Here is a 10,390-nt window from a genome sequence, read left to right as displayed (position 1 = left end):
ACTCAGCGCTTGCAATGACTTCAGACTGTTCAGTTCCTGTTTTGACGTCACAAACACGCCCTGCGTTCGCCCAGCCACGCCTGCGTTTTTTTCAACACTCCCTGAAAACGGTCAGTTGCCACCCAGAAACGCCCTCTTCCTGTCAATCACTCTGCGACCAGCAGTGCAACTGAAAAGCTTTGCTAGACCTTGTGTGAAACGACATCGTTCGTTGTAATATTACGTCGCGTGTGCGCATTGCGCCGCATACGCATGCGCAGAAGTGCCGTTTTTTTGCCTCAACGTTGCACAGCGAACAAACGCAGCTAGCGATCAACTCGGAATGACCACCTACATAAGAAAACAAAAGTTTTGCAGAGGGAGAAAGCTGCAGGCCGGACGCTAAGAGTTCGTTTTCTTGAATCTGCTTTACAAGCATTTCTGACATTCTTCAGGGTCATCTCTCTATCTGGGGCACAACACGCAGGAACTTGCACAGGAGACAGAACATCACGTGAGCGACAGATATCACTTCCTCCATATCCTCCCGTTCCCATCACACATCACAGCTACATTCCTCATCCCAAGGTTAGCATGTTTGTGATACATTTGTGTGACAGTGTTCCATAATAATCATCTGCTGAGACATTACAAAAAATTTCTTTTTTTCTCATGGTGTTTAAAGTAACACAAGACCTTTAATATAAATAGAGCACCAGGTTATTCCTTTTGTGATATAAAGGATATGGGGGAGGTTTATCAAACCTTCTAAGGAGGACAATGTTTCCCAGAGCAGCCAATCAGATTCTAGATTTTATTTTATAGACTGTACTAGAAACATGATGATAATGATGATGATGATGATGATGATGATGATGATGATGATGAATAATTATTTATTTATATAGCGCTCTTTCTCCAACAGGACTCAGGGCGCTTTATAGACATCAAAATCAATGCACATAATACAGAAGATTTAAGTAATACAGCGTTACACACAGCCGCACAGACATAAAAATAAAATCTTGAGTACACATAAGCATAATGCATGATTGATGTAGGCATTTTGGGTGACAACTTCCAAGTAGAGATGTGCACTGGCCCAAATCTTGGGTTTTGGGTTCTTGTTTTGGATCTGTATCTCCTTCGTGTTTTGGATCTGTATTTGTTTTGCCTCTAACTCCCTTGTGAGTTTTGGATCTGTATTTTATTTTAATTTTTAAATCATAAAAACAGCTAAAATTACAGAATGTGGGCCTGTTTTTGGCCCTCATTCCGAGTTGTTTGCTCGCTAGCCGCTTTTCGCAGCAATGCACACGCTAAGCCGCCGCCCTCTGGGAGTAAATCTTAGCTTAGCAGAATTGCGAACGAAAGATTCGCAAAATTGCGAATAGAAATTTCTTAGCAGTTTCTGAGTAGCTCGAGACTTACTCTGCCACTGCGATCAGTTCAGTCAGTTTCGTTCCTGGTTTGACGTCACAAACACACCCAGCGTTCGCCCAGACACTGCTCCGTTTCTTCAGACACTCCCGCGTTTTTCCCAGAAACGCCAGCATTTTTTTACACACACCAATAAAACGGCCAGTTTCCACCCAGAAACACCCACTTCCTGTCAATCACACTCCGATCACCAGAACGAAGAAAAAACCTCGTAATGCCGTGAGTAAAATACCAAACTTCTTAGCAAATTTACTTGGCGCAGCCGCAGTGCGAACATTGCGCATGCGCAGTTAGCGGAAAATCGCACCGATGCAAAGGAAAATAACGAGCGAACAACGCGGAATGAGGGTCGTTGTTCCTACAGTATTATTAACCTCAATAACATTCCACTCGTTTCCAGTCAATTTTGACCACCTCACAGCTCACAATATTGTTTTCATTCAGTGTGAGGCAAAAAGGTTGCACCGAGCTAGCTGGATGACTAAGCTAAGCGACAGCAGTGGGCGGCACAAACATGCGGCACTTAAACTTCCAACATGGCACATCTAGGAAACAAAATGGCACTGCAATGGCAGACAGGGGGGCGGTGTTTAATAAACTATACAAATGTTTGTAGTCACAGTCAGCAATGATCCAAACAGCAAATAATGTAAAGAAAAGAGCTGCAAGATGGAATTGTCCTTGGGCCCTCCTTCCCATCCTTATGTTGTATATATTAAACAGGACTTGCACATTTTAACAAACCAATTATTTCAGCGACAGGGACTGTCACTTGTGGCTGAAATGATTGGTTTGTTTGGGCCCCCACAAAACATTTTTTTAGAAAGACTACCTCCAATCAGTAATGAGGATGTTGAGGATGAAGGTGTTAATTACATTATAATCTTGTAAAATAAATTTCATGTCTTTGCCGCAAATGATGTAACATGGAGGAGCTGTCTAGATGACTAACGTTACTACCTCTACTAATTTTGGCCTCACAAAAATTGTCAGGATTGAGGTAAAAATAATGCCACACCTAAGAGGTGGCTTTTTTAGTCTTCTGCCCAGGTATCGCAATGGCTTTCTTTTTATTACGGTCAACAACTGGTGGCTGACTTGCACAAACATCATCATCAATATCCTCAGTGTCAGATAGTATTTGTACACACATATCCCCCTCATCCTGTTTCACTTCCACACATGAATCCTCAATTTCTATTATGTCCTCCTTGTCATCACCATCTTTACTTGTACTGCTCCCCACATGTGCAGATGGTGCAGAAATGGTGGAAAGAGGTGAAAGAGGCTTCTCTATGAGGACAGTGTCAGACTCACATGTAGCTAACGAGGACACCCCTAAATGTTCCTCAAGAATGTCTGATGGTTCTGATTCTGAATACACAGTTTGTCTTACTGCCTGTGCAGCTAACTTTCATTTAGATTTTTTTTCTTTACCACTCAAACATTTAATGATTTTACATGCCCTGACTTTAGCCCTCTATGCTCCTGCGCACAAGCCATAATAGATGATGTTGATGGACTTGTATCATCATGACTGCTGGCAGCACCTGCACCACTAGTATGTGCTTCCAACTCTCCTCTCAATTGTTCGTCCTCCATATCTATCCACAAACATGAACGAAGTGGGGTACAGCACACACAGTTTGTACAAAAAATTTAACACCTTCAGTGTGGCAAAATACACATATGAGTCAGAAATAGTCATCAAACACTGCGGTTTAATATCATCAACAGTGTGGCACAATACATGTATGAGTCAGAGACAGTAATCGAACACTGCAGTTTAAATTCACCAACAGTGTCACACAATACGTGTATGAGTAGGAAATAAAGTATATTACTCTGGTACCACCTTCACCCACAGCATCATACAATACGTGTGTGCGTCAGTCAGAGAATCCTCGGGTGCATAATCAGTCAGCAGTTTGGAATACAAACACATGCTGTAGCCTGGAAGCTGAAGCCTGCATGGAGCTTAGCAAGACTAAGAGAAATCCTGAAAACACTGTAGGACAGGAGGTAAGGCACACAGAACACTTAGTACATGGATGAAATAAGTCAGGATTGTGACACCAGCCCACTTGGACCTCTTTCTCACTCTACGTACCTACAGCAGGGGGAGTTTATGAAGTTGGCATGTTTACTTCTACATACATTTTTCATCTCACATCTAGAACCATGGAGACCACCCGCTTAGGTGATAGGGGAGGCATGGCCAAATCATTAGGATGTGGCTGCAAAAAAATAATGAGAATGACTATACACAGAGGAGTGGGGCATTCTTCCATCTGCACAGCTGGCACGGGTCCCTGCTGTGCCCCTTAAATAAGCCCAGAATACTGGAGCATTTATCATTAATGTGGGCAGTAAATGCGAAACACGTTGTGTGTTATATTTACCCAGTCATATTTTTTTTACATTTACAGGTTGAGTATCCCTTATCCAAAATGCTTGGGACCAGAAGTATTTTGGATATCGTATTTTTCCATATTTTGGAATAATTGCATACCATAATGAGATATCATAGCGATGGAACCCAAGTCTAAGCACAGAATGCATTTATGTTTCATATACACCTTATACACACAGCCTGAAGGTCATTTTATCCAATATGTTTAATAACTTTGTGCATTAAACAAATTGTGTGTAAATTCACACAATTCATTTATGTTTCATATACACCTTACACACAGCCTGAAGGTCATTTAATACAATATTTTAAATAACTTTGTGTATTAAACAAAGTTTGTGTACATTGAGCCATCAGAAAACAAAGGTTTCACTATCTCACTCAAAAAAATCTGTATTTCGGAATATTCCGTATTTCGGAATATTTGGATATGGGATACTCAACCTGTATTAACATTTTCTTATATAGCGCCAGCAAACGGGAATCTTACTTTATTAATGTGTCCAATTGTAAATGGCTGCAGCGTATATGCTTCCACTATATAATTAAATGCTGTTAATAATCAATATTAGCAATAGTAACAATAATAATAAATTGCCACGCATTATTTCTTGCTAAGGTCCCAGTTACAGCACATGGTGTGTGAGTGGCATAGATAAGTGCACCTGTAGTGCCCCAGACCGCTGGCAAGTGCACAGAATGCCCCTTGTGATAATTTGCCACTGTGCACAAGCAGCAAATATAGTAACTCAAGCACATACCACATACCATATACATATACATCTACTGCAGGAGATTACTGGAAATGTTTCTCTTCGGCTTAATATTTCTCAGACTATTCTAGTTATCCTGCCAAGTGCTTTTGAGTCAGAATGGAAAGTCACAGACGGCTCTAGGAATAACTTCTATCATTAATTTAAACTCTATCTAGAGGAAAATGCTCTAAGGAGGAAAGCCATTATGTATAACATCTACTGTAGCACTTAGTAAATCGCTCTGTGTACTTACGGGAGAGCTATGTAAAGTGATGTTCTGTGTAGTGTTACATGCATCTGTAACTTTTATATTAATCTCCACATTTCTTTTGGCCTTGTGATCATTAACATTAGTAAATGCACTATATTTCTTTCATCCCAGTAGTATAAGGATCAGGCTGTAAGTACACACTGATGCTTTTATTTAAACAATGATTATTGTATAATTCCATTTTTGGACATCATTTGTTTTGTAAAAGATGGGTCACTTTGGGTCTTTTATGAAGCACAGAAAATATACTATCGCACAGTTTCTCTAGTTGCTATAGAGCCTAATTCAGACCTGATTGCAGCAGCAAATTTGATCTCTAAAGGGCAAAGCCATGTGCAGTGCAGGTGGGGCAAAAATAACATGGGCAGACAGAGTTAGATTTGGGTGGGGAGTGTTCAAACTGAAATCTAAATCGCAGTGTAAAACTAAAGCAACCAGTATTTACGCTGCACAGAAACAAATAACCCACCCAAATCTAACTTTCTCTCTGCACATGTTATATCTGCCCCACCTGCAGTGCACATGGTTTTGCCCATTAGAGAACAATTTTGCTGCTGCGATTAGGTCTGAATTAGGCCCATAGTGCTGGTAATTGTTCACTGTTGCATTTCATAAAGCATTGCATCAGCCTGCTTCTAACTATACAGGTGTGCGGATGCCCGTGAAAATGCACATGGTGGTAACTGTGTAATGTCACTTCCTAGAGCAACCTGCTACCACCTGCCATGCTTATTCTCCCATAACGTCTATGAAGCTCCCAAATATCACATAGCCTTCTCATACTCTGGAAGAACAGGGTACCCTGGCATTTCCCACCCACTTCCCTAATGAAACGTGCGGGTTGACCTGATTCGCTGGGTATTGCGTACCTGGAGACAGGCCATGATGACATAATGACTCTCCCCACTCACTTGGCACTTGACTCTGAGAAAAGCCAGTAGACAAGTTTTTTCGCAACATTCCCAATATTTGAGAACTGTCCTGTTGTCCTGGAATCAGGATGTTTGTTCTGGCATAAGAAATGGAATTTTAAAATAGCCCACTGAAGCTATGGCGATGCAATATTTTATCCCCATGACAGCTGAACAATGCCCAGCTCCTGGTTACAATGTCCATTAGAAACATACTTGTTATATTAAACATGTTCCCTTCCTGGAAAGTTCCCAGAGGAGAGATGCAGCTGATCACTTTGGGGGTGTGGCACTATTCATCATAATGCCACTACTATGCACCGGACTATGGCCTTGGTTTAGAGTTAAGGGCCCTACACACTTGCCAATGTGTGCAGGCGATATGAACGATCTCCTTCAGTAATGAACAAGAAATCGTTCATATCACTCAGTGTGTATGCACCAACGATGAACGATGCACGGCCCAGCGGTCATTCATCGTTGGTTCACAGTCGCTTTGCAATGCAAGTCAATTTGAACGATGATCGATCATCATTCAGATCGATCATTGTCAAAATTGAGTGCATCAGCAAGTGTGCAGGGCCCTTTAGGAGCAAATCCAAAAGAGGGTCAAGAAAATAAATTGCACCTTGGCTAAATGATGTTGCTCTGCAGGCTGGGAAGATTGAAAGTGTACAAACAGATATCTACAGTGTTGGACTGGGGCATGTAGGGCCCACTGGGGGGATGAAGTGGTAGGGGCTTATGTTAGGGGTGTAGTCAGTCTGTGGAGGGGGTGTTGGTTTTGACTAACCATTAGAGAGACATTGGTTTGACTAACCATTAGAGCACAGGTTCTCAAACTCGGTCCTCAGGACCCCACACAGTGCATGTTTTGCAGGTCTCCTCACAAAATCACAAGTGAAATAATTAGCTCCACCTGTGGACCTTTTAAAAAGTGTCAGTGAGTAATTCATACACCTGTGCACCTGCTGGGTTACCTGCAAAACATGCACTGTGTGGGGTCCTGAGGACCGAGTTTGAGAACCCCTGCATTAGAGAGTACAACGTCTGGGCCCCTTCATAAATATATACAGTAAATTCAGCTGCTGCATGAATGATAATGTACCAGATTAATAACAGATTAACTGTAGAAAATACATTATTGTCCAGTATAAGGTAACATATGTATAATGTATAATTCAAGTGCACAGTCTGGAACCTGATCCTTAGAGCAGAAGGTGGTCCCCCAAGCAGTAGGGCCCACCGGTGGTTTCCCCTGTACCCTTGTGGGCCAGTCCAAGCCTGTATATCTAGTCGGGGAGGTGCGTGTACTGGCTAAATTCTAAGTGTCAGACAAAACTGCCCAGTATTCGCTTCATGCAAAAGCTGCCAGTATTTTCCCTGCATTTGTTCCAGGAGCAAATTGCTCCGTGTTTTTATTTTCCCCTGTGAATCAGCCCCAATGTGTCTAATACCCTACATTCCTACATTGGGATTTGTATTTTTGGGAGTGGGATAATTAAATTATTTGTTGCAGGTTATTATTGAATTTAATAAATAAGCTTCTTAGCTTCCAATAATTACTCATCATTCATTAGTGTGCAGTAGTAACCCTAGAACATTCCATGTATAACATTTGGGGCTGACTTGCAGTTATATTTCATTCTTCTTCCTCATGTCCTTAGCACGGTCTGCCAGAGATCAGCTTGGAAATCTGGGCACATGGCAGCACATTGTGAGAATCTGTAACTGGAAATACCTTGGCTGAGTGCAGTGATGGCAACTTGTCCGACTCTCCGTTCCCCTTGGACATAAGGAGGGTGAGTGCAGCCAACTCATTCCACAAATGTATTTATCCGGACTATATTACTTTCTCTTACACTAAACTTACTGCGTTATTTCACTGTTCCTGAGCAGAAAGACTGGTGTTCTGCTTGTGCTTAACTTCATGGTCTTGGCATGTTGGGGTTAGGGGATGGGGGTGACCATATATATAGGGGGTGTGGTCTCACTTCTGTTTTTGGGAGAAACAAAATCACCATTCTCAGGATGATAACTCCCAACACCTTGCCCTGCAGATTGGGATGAATGTCCTGATCGCCCTGATTTTGACTGTCCCTCTGAAATCAGGATGGTAGGGAAGTATGCAATTGTAACTCCCACTGTCTTACATAAACAGAACCAACAATTAAGGTGTTAAGGGCTCTATTTATAGGTCTGTGAAAAGTCCTTTATCGCCCGTCACCTGTGATATAAGTTCTTTTCACAGCTTTGTGCTATTCAAGGAGCTAGTTTTGGTTAATCTCGCTTCCCCATACACAAGTACGCCATCTCTGGATGACACTATGCTGTACTCACCTGTCTGTGATCCTGGGCAAACATTGTAGTATGCAAGCGCGATCTTCATCTCACATACTGGGGGGAATTCAAATGTTTGAAAAGTCGGTTGGGTGTCTGTTTTTCCCCCCGTCTATTAGATAGGAAAAAACAGACACCCAACTGACTTTTCAAACAATTGAATATCCCTGTCAAGATCCGGGTATCTGGACGCCATTTCTTACCCATCAGATGCCTCCTAAGGCTGGCTCAGCGCTCCAGGACCGGATCCCATCTGTTATCCTGATGTGCATATTCCCGCATCCTCTCCTGTCTCTCTGGATGCTGTCACAGTAACGCCTTATACATCTGGCATGGCGTCTCCCGCGGCCTCCGCCGCCGTTCCTGAGCTTCTGCATTCAGAGTGGCGATTACGTCAGCCGCGGCCTCCGCTGTGTCCGCGTGGTTGGATGTGCACCTGTCAGCCTGGCGTCTCCTGTCTCCGGTGGCCGGCGCCGCCATTACTGTTTTCCAGACCACATGGATTACAAACCAAACTTCCCTCCAAGTGTCTGCATGGGCGCAGCCATCTTGGATTCTGTCATCTGATCATATTCACCAATCTGCTGTCTGTATTATTAATTTGCATAATTGCCTAGCCAATGCCTTCCTTGCTGCAGGTATAAATAGGTTGTGCCTGAGCAAGGAAGGCGTCAGTGCTTTGGTTGTCAAACCTAGTTCCAGTTTGTCTCTCTCCTGTGATTGTCTTCCAGGTTCCAGCTCCTGTCTCCAGACTTCTGCTATAGAGACCCGCACCAGCATTCCATCTGCGGTGTAGCCTGACTCTCCGATCCATTCTGGACTCACCTGTTTCCAGCTACAACATCACCTGCTTCCAGCTCAGCTTCCAGCAGTGTACAGCTTCTCTTAAAGGGCCGGTGTCCTTTCTGCAGTTTACCACTCTCCACCGGTATTATTATTTCTCCGCTCTCAAATTCTACATTTCATCTATATTGCATCGCTCTCAAGCTTTATTTATTATTTAACTGGTTCCAGCCAGTATCCACTCCGTGCCAACACCTGTCTGGTTCTAACCAGTACCCACAGCAGCATTTTATCTACAGCAGTCCAGCTTTCCCTGGAACACCAGCTGGTACGACCCTGGGCTTTCCTCATTGCTACAGTTGAGCCTGGTAAGGACTTTCCAACTTGCAGATAATAAGAACTGTCTCATACCACCAGAGCTCTGTGGCCCCTGCCACCCCGTAGTACCCAGGAACTGTATTATTATTTCTCTGCTGATTTTTATGTTTCTTTTTACTGCTACTGTGATGCATGGAGTTTGTCATAAATATCATTGACTTTTACTCAAGTTGTCGTGGTCACGCCTTCGGGCGGTTTCTCTTCATGTTACTTACATGTCCAGGGGTCTGATACAACCTCCCAGGTTCCGGTACATCTCAGCCCCTACAACTGAGGCTGCCTTCCGTCAGCTCAGGCCCTCAGTTGTGACAGTAAGCACTGACCAAATGAATCCAGCCGGAGACCAGGATTAAGCGGCCAGGCCGATGCAAGAACTGGCAGCCCGACTTGAACATCAGGAGGCTGCACAGGGCCACATCATCCGCTGTCTCCAGGATCTCTCTACTCGGCTGGATGGGATTCAGACAACTCTCCGTGGATCAGACGCGTCCGGTGCGTCAACCACAGTGACTCCAGCTATAACCCCACCCACCTTACCCGTTTCTGCTCCACGTCTTCATCTTCCAACGCCAGCAAAATTTGACGGTTCTCCAAGATTCTGCAGGGGATTTCTCAACCAGTGTGAGATTCAGTTTGAGCTACAACCTGGCAGTTTTCCCAGTGACCGTACAAAAATTGCCTACATCATCTCTCTTCTCAGTGGCTCAGCCCTTGATTGGGCATCACCGTTATGGGAGAGGTCCGACACCCTGCTATCTTCTTACACTGCATTCGTGTCAACATTCAGGCGCATCTTCGACGAGCCAGGCCGGATAACTTCAGCTTCGTCTGAGATTCTCCGTTTACGCCAGGGATCACGTACTGTAGGACAATATCTTATACAGTTCCAGATCCTGGCATCCGAACTGGCATGGAACGACGAGGCCCTGTATGCTGCATTCTGGCATGGTTTATCTGAGTGTATTAAAGACGAGTTAGCTACCAGAGACTTACCCTCCAAGTTAGATGAGCTAATCTCAGTTTGTACAAAAGTTGACTTACGTTTCAGAGAGAGAGCAACTGAGCGTGGAAGATCATCTGCTCCAAAATCTTCTGCTCCTCCTCCTCGCCAACTGTCACC

At 43.7% G+C, this 10,390-nt stretch overlaps 1 long non-coding RNA gene across 1 annotated transcript in view; it reads left to right on the top strand.

Annotated features, from left to right (window-relative positions):
* The first annotated feature begins 438 nt into the window (after nt 1-438).
* The window catches only part of LOC134966048 (uncharacterized), a 33,064-nt gene continuing 23,112 nt past the window's right edge, over nt 439-10,390 (top strand). The window contains exons 1-2 of the long non-coding RNA XR_010188612.1: nt 439-567; nt 7,437-7,571. This is a non-coding gene — a long non-coding RNA (uncharacterized LOC134966048). The remainder of the gene's footprint in view (nt 568-7,436; nt 7,572-10,390) is intronic.

The sequence above is a fragment of the Pseudophryne corroboree genome, chromosome 1 (genome assembly GCF_028390025.1).
Source record: "Pseudophryne corroboree isolate aPseCor3 chromosome 1, aPseCor3.hap2, whole genome shotgun sequence".
In the NCBI taxonomy this organism is placed as follows: Eukaryota; Metazoa; Chordata; class Amphibia; order Anura; family Myobatrachidae; genus Pseudophryne; species Pseudophryne corroboree.
This window is presented reverse-complemented; position numbering and strand designations above follow the sequence as displayed.